The sequence below is a fragment of the Chrysochloris asiatica genome, unplaced genomic scaffold (genome assembly GCF_000296735.1).
Source record: "Chrysochloris asiatica unplaced genomic scaffold, ChrAsi1.0 scaffold00011, whole genome shotgun sequence".
Classification (NCBI taxonomy): Eukaryota; Metazoa; Chordata; class Mammalia; order Afrosoricida; family Chrysochloridae; genus Chrysochloris; species Chrysochloris asiatica.
In genome coordinates this window covers 27,707,488-27,714,232 of record NW_006408529.1, presented here as the reverse complement: position 1 = coordinate 27,714,232, position 6,745 = coordinate 27,707,488, and positions in this window count along the sequence as shown.

Below are 6,745 nucleotides of genomic sequence, written 5' to 3'. Positions count from 1 at the left end.
CTGGCTGCCCCAAATCAGAAGTCACAACCTTTCTTGCTTCTGTTCCAAATCTTACTTCTGATAAGCACTTGATCCACTTATTTATTCCTTTAGCTGAAATTCTCAGTTTTGGAACTGTCCTCTGAATCTGTTTCATCCGTTTTTCTCTGTTTTTACCAACAAGAGTCTGCACAGCCTTTCTGCCTAGTCTTCCTTCAAGCCCCACACTCTTTACAGTGCCCCTGAAGTGTGTTTTTATGTTGTTGTTGTTAAGTGCCATCAAGTCAGTTCTGGCCCATAGAGACCCTGTACAGGGTTTCCAAGGCTGTAAATCTTTATGGGAACAGAAAGCCTCATCTTCTTCCTGTGGAGTGGCTGGTAGTTTCGAACTGCTGACCTTAAGGTTCGCAGCCTGATTCATAACCACTACGCTACCAGGCTTCCTGATAATTCTCTCTGTGTCTAATCCCATTCTCCTATATGACTACTTCACAGCTTCTCCTAAAACCGTCACCATCTACTTTCCCCTTCTCATTCTCTCCTGATAACCTTGCTTCCTAATTTATAGAGTTGTTGTTAAGCACCTTCAAGTTGGTTATAATTCATAGCTACCCTGTGTAGGGTATCCAAGAAGTGTCTGGTGGGTTTGAACCACCAGCCTTGTGGTTAGCAGCCCATTGCTTATCCCACAATGCCACACTGGGACTCCATTTCATACTGTAAATGGTATTAATCAAAATGGTCACAAAGCTCCCACCATTGTCAGCATGTGCCCCATTTTTATCATCAGTCCTCCTGGTCACCTGTTCCCCTCTCATTTTCCAAGCAGAACAATTTTTATATTTACTGGGCTTTGGGCTCCATCTTCTTTTAACTACTTGGGACATTGCTCTACATTTCTCTGCTCTCTAACTTCCACATCATTACACGACATTTCATGCAACATTGTGTTGTTCTTGTATGTGAACTATGACAACAAAAAATGGGTTGGCATAACTCACATACAACAACAACAACAACTCTCCATGTAATCTTCAAGTTGCAACTCTATTTCTTTACAATTTTATTAAGTCACTGTCTTGCTAGGGAATAAACATTTTCACACTACATTGCTTTTACTGAAATGCTAAAGACCCTTCCAGGCTTAATTCAATCTCTCTGGAAATAAGGATTCATTTTCCCAGGTCACTGAGAATATACTATAATTCCAAGCCTTTGCTGAACACTCTATACACTTAATTCTCCTTAATTCTCACAAAAGCACCATGAGGAAGGCATGTTTGTTACAATTGCCATTTTATACACAAAACAAAAAGTAACATATAAGTGAATAGTAAATAAATTAGGTGTCCTGATGTGGGGCTGTAGGTCACTGGAGTGCTAACAGAAATGTTGGCAGTTCAAACCCACCAGAAGCTCTTCGGGAACCCTATCAGGATCTCTGTGAGTCAGAACTGACTTGACGACACTTGACAAAAACAATAAAATAAATAAGAGGACATGAAAGGTGAAATTACTCATTCAGTGTCAAATATATTGAAGTATATGAATGTGAACTCAAGTCTTTCCTACTTAAAGCTTTTAGCCATAACCACTACATGATCAGCCCTTCCAAAATCTTAATACCAATTTAGAAGCCCTAGTAGTGCAATGGTTAAACACTTACCTACTAACCTAAAGATAGGCTGTTCTCACTCCCCTAGCAACTCCACAAGAGAACAACCTGCCATTTGTACCCATAAAGATGACAGCCTCAAACAACCTATGAGTAAGTTCTACGCTGTCACTTGAGGTTGCTTTGAGATGGAATTGACTCAATGGCACAAAGCAACAACAGTACCAAGTTAGACTTAAGACAAAGCACCTAATTTTGAGGAACATCTTGTTGCTGTTAAATTTTGTGGAGTCCATTCTGACTCATAGCAGCCCCATATAGGATTTCTAATGGGTGGCTGATGGATTTGAACCACCATTTTGTGGTTAGCAGCCCAGTGCTTATCCTGCAATGCCACAGTAAGACTCCTGAGGAGCACCTAGCTATAGTATTTCTGACTTTAAATATGAAAGTATAACAAGTCTGTTTTTGATATAGATTTACAATGGGGTTGTCCTGAAAATAAAAATGAGATGGACTTACATGTGGCTGAAAAGATAGTTTGCTTCTGCTCTACCAGGAAACCCTTTTAACCAGAAAATATGAGTAAATACTTCTGCTACCAATTAAGAATTTAGTTTCTTTTTAAAATCCCAATTTCTGGGAGGTGTTTACTGATATTATGTTATTCATGTGTTTATAATCTCACCTAGAGATTTCAAAGAGCACAGTCTTCAGTATGGATTACATCTCAATGTAAAGAAAACAAAAATCCTCACAACTAGACCAATAAACAACATTCTTATCAATGGAGAAAAGATTGAAGTTGTCAAGGACTTCATTCTTCTTGGTTCAACTATCAACACTCATGAAAGCAGCAGTCAGGAAATTAAATGACGTATTGCATTAGGCAAATCTGCTACACAAGAGCTTTATAAAGTATTGAAGAGCAAAGATGTCAGCTTGAGGACTAAGGTGCACCTGACCCAAGCCATGGTATTTTCAATAACCTCATATGCATGAGAAAGCTCGACAGTGAATAAGGAAGACCATAGAAGAATTGGTGCTTTTGAGTTATGGTGTTGGAGGAGCATATTGAAAGTGCCATGGGCTGCCAAAAGATCCATTTTTAAAGAAGTGCAGCCAGAGAGCTTCTTGGAGGCCAATGTGGCCAAACTTTGTCTCTCATACTTTGGGCATATTATCAGGAGGGACCAGTCACTGGAGAAGGACATCATGTTTTATAAGGTAGAGGGTCAGAGAAAAGAGGAAGACCCCCAACGATGGCAAAAAGGCAGCATTGATAGACTCAAATGTGGCAACAGTAGTGAGGTTGGCCCAGGATCGGGCAGTGTTTCATTCTGCTATGCATAAGGTCGCTATGAGTTGGTTCCGACTCGATGGCACCTAACAACAACAACAACAAGAACAAGAGGGCTCCCTAATGGGGTATTAGCAACAGTACTCATAAGTGAGAAAAAAGACCAGACTGGGAATTAGCAGCATCAAAGACACATTTTCCAAATTAAACAATATGTAATGTATACTTTTTCATGGTTTCATTTTAAATAAGAGTGTTTATGTGTTTTCAATGTTTCTTCCCTGTGGGAGGGGAATAAAAATTTAAAATAAATGTAAATATTTTGCATCTAAATAATTTGCTAAAAATGTTATGTTAAGTCTAGCTGGTAAGATCGTAAAAGCAGGGAATGGATATCATGCATTTTCTGTAAATAATGGCTAGTAGACTGGTATGTGATCATTAATGAACAATGACAAGGGTATGCTCTTCCTAAATTAAGATGCAGAAAAGTTCACAGCAAAGTTGCTTGAAAATGAAGATGGGATGTAGTATAACTATATCCCCAGCTACTAATAAAATTGTAGCTACAATTATTCCTGATGGTTCACAAAACAGTCATAGAATCTGAGATTACTGCAAAGTGAGGTTTTTAAGCGAGAATATCAAATTAATCTCTCTTGTTTATTAAAACTTTTGAGTGATTCTGATGCCTGTTTTGTTTCTAAACTTTTCAAGGACACATTTTTACTCTTTTGTTTACTGTTTCAAATCCGGAGAGCATTTTAGGAGACTGTTGGTTTGGAGTTGAGGGGAAGAGAGGGACAATTAAAGAAAAATATAACAATGTGTGTAGTTACTAAGAGCATATTTATGGATGAAATTCTATTTTTCTGATGAAATCACTTCACAAATTATATTATAGAAATCATTAGTTCTGCTACTATTTTTGTTGAAGCTTCTTAAGTACCATTCATGAAAAGATAACATAAAATGACCGTTCATTTTGGTATCCTGCTGTTTGGATCTGTAGCTAGCAGAATAAATGGGAGGCAGTACACAGAGGGTGAGTTGATTAAAAATACAGAGAATGAAAGACTTTAAAAGCCAGTAGGAGGGTTGTGAAAGAATTGTGAGAGACTGGATTTTGTTCCTCTTAAAAGTCCAGTATGAACGATACTATTTGTGTCTCAAAGGGTTCTAAAACCACAAGATAACCTCTTCCTAAAAGGTGGGATAATATTTGCTACAAAAAACCTCATAATACTATGGGGGTGGGGGTGGAGTTCCTCACTGTTGGATGCTGTGTTAACTTGGGTTCTCTAGAGGAGCAACATCAGTGAGACAGATAGATTCACTTCAAGGGATTGACTTATGCAGTTGTGGAGCTGGAAAGTCCAATACCCTCAAGTTAGGCAGCAAATTAAACCTCTGCAGGTTTACATCTCCAAATTTGTACATCAGCTGACAAGAAGAGTACAGGGTCACAAAACAAAGTGAGCTCTGCTAGGCATCCATTTATATCATGGAGGTTGACCATACCCCCAAGAAAACTCCCCTTTCAAATGGTTGGTTGATCACATCAGATCACATCACGGAGGTGATGACATAGCATGATGTGACATGATATTACATTATGGAACAGCAACTAGTTCATTATCTGACCAAAGCATTGAGAATCATAGTCTAGTCAAGATGTGGTAAAAATCATGTGAAATTATTTGCTTCCGATTAGTAAAGAAGCACAAGTAAGTCTGTGCATTCCCTGCTTATTGAGTGACCTGTCCCTGACAAATGCTCTTACAGAAAATTGATACATGGATGATGCTGTTGAAGATATTGGATAATAAGGGCCATGAAGAAGGTTATGCTGAGGGTTTTGAAATGTGAGAAAGGACTTAAGAGTCCTGGTAAGGCTCAGGACCATAGTCTCAGGGAACTGAGACTATGTTCAAATGGGACAACAGAGTCCACAAAGACCATGTTCTACATCTTACTTTGGTGAGTAGGGTCTGGGATATTAAAAGCTCAGGAGTGGCAATCTAAGGTGAAGCTATTCGTCTTTCTATGTGTGGAAGAAAGAAGAATGATGAGTATTTAAGATGCTATAATCAACTTGTTCAGTGGACTAATGGAACATGTGAACATCAGTCTTCATGACCCTGATACCAGAAGAGCTAGATGGTGTCCAGATACCATTCCCAACTGTCCTGAACAGGATCACATTAGAAGGTCCTGGATAGAACAGCATAATGTGTGTAACAAAACTCAAAATTATTTAAAAAACAAAAACAAATAAAGCATAAAAAGACTGGGCTTATTTGTCATAGAGACTGTGGTCCTCAACCACCCTTCAGGTCTGGAAAGGAACACACCCTCTTTCAGTCAAGCAGTAAATAGGTATATAGGGGGAATAACAACTCTAGTAAGATATACTTACAATGAATTGTGGAATGGCCAATTACTCAAAATCAAATGGACAACATGTACCTAAGGACATATTTGAGAAGGTATGGGAAAGTAGGTGGAAGACAAATAGGAATCACAGGGAAGAAGATGACTGTTTTTCCATAGAGGGGATTACAATCATTGAGATGAAACAAAGTGTTTTATTTGTTGAATGTAAAACTGATGATCTTGTCTATAAACCTTTACTCAATTCACAATAAAAAGTAAAACAAAAAACAGTTCATGTAAAATGAAATTGTAATATATTGTAATTTTTCCACAATTGTTTTGAAGTCCCTCATATACAACGAACATTGTTTTCTTCTCCTGTTTTCCCTTGGTGTGGAGGATAAACACAGGACTGCTAACTACAAGGTCAGACAGCTCAAACCCCCAAGCTACTCTTCCGAAACTCTATATAGGCTGGTCATAAGTCAACCATACTTAACGACAGCATGATGAAACATATACATGTTAAGTTAGTGTCATCACCAAAGTAAAAAAATCTAGAGGAGACAATATTATTTGTTTTGGAATTGTGATGATAATTTTTAGCAATACATTGCATATAATTTAGCAAAATTTACATATAATTATGTGAACAAAATGAAGTGTGTAATTTGCAACATGACAGTATATTTATATAATTTAAGTATAAAATATACATAATTGCAAGGAAAGAAAAAAAAAAAACAAAAAAACAAGGAGTCCTGGAAAAAGACATCCCCAGCAGAAAGTAGATTTACATCTACCCTCTTAGCTTTTCCCATCTGCTGTTGATGCCTCACCTCTTATCAAACTTTCTCTTTTGAGAACTGTGGTTGCTAAGTGCTGTCCAGTCAGTTCTGATTCATGGCTACTCTGGATAGGGCTCTCCAGGAGCAGCTGGTGGACTAGAACCACTGACCTTGTGGTTAGCACTCTAGTGTTTATCCTACAGTGCCTTCATGGCTGTTAAATGCCACTCTTGAGACATCTACATGTTTTTAAAGAAACACCACAAAGGAGTAAAATGAGGGATGCTTGAAAGCTTAGTTAAGGCAGAACATTCATTAAACACATTTTCCATGTCTGTTTTCATAGTAGAGAGTGGCAGGGTGTTGTGGGCGATACTGAGAGAAATCACACATTGTGTGTATGAAGAGCCCCAGACAATCACCAGCTAATTAGCACATCCTTTCTTTCTTGAGGAAATGCATGGGAGTAATAACTGTTGGTTGCTCATTTTTTTTCTCAAGTAAATTCCACTAAGATTCAGGTATGCTTTCTCAAAAGATTAATGATATATGTTGCAATATGAGAAGAAACATAGATAGTTGCAATATTTTTTATAAAAGACTCTCCTTTGTCCAGAAATTAAGCCTTTTAGTTTAACATTTCATATCATTGTTAGATTATATAGATGAACCTGTCCCTTCCTGCTT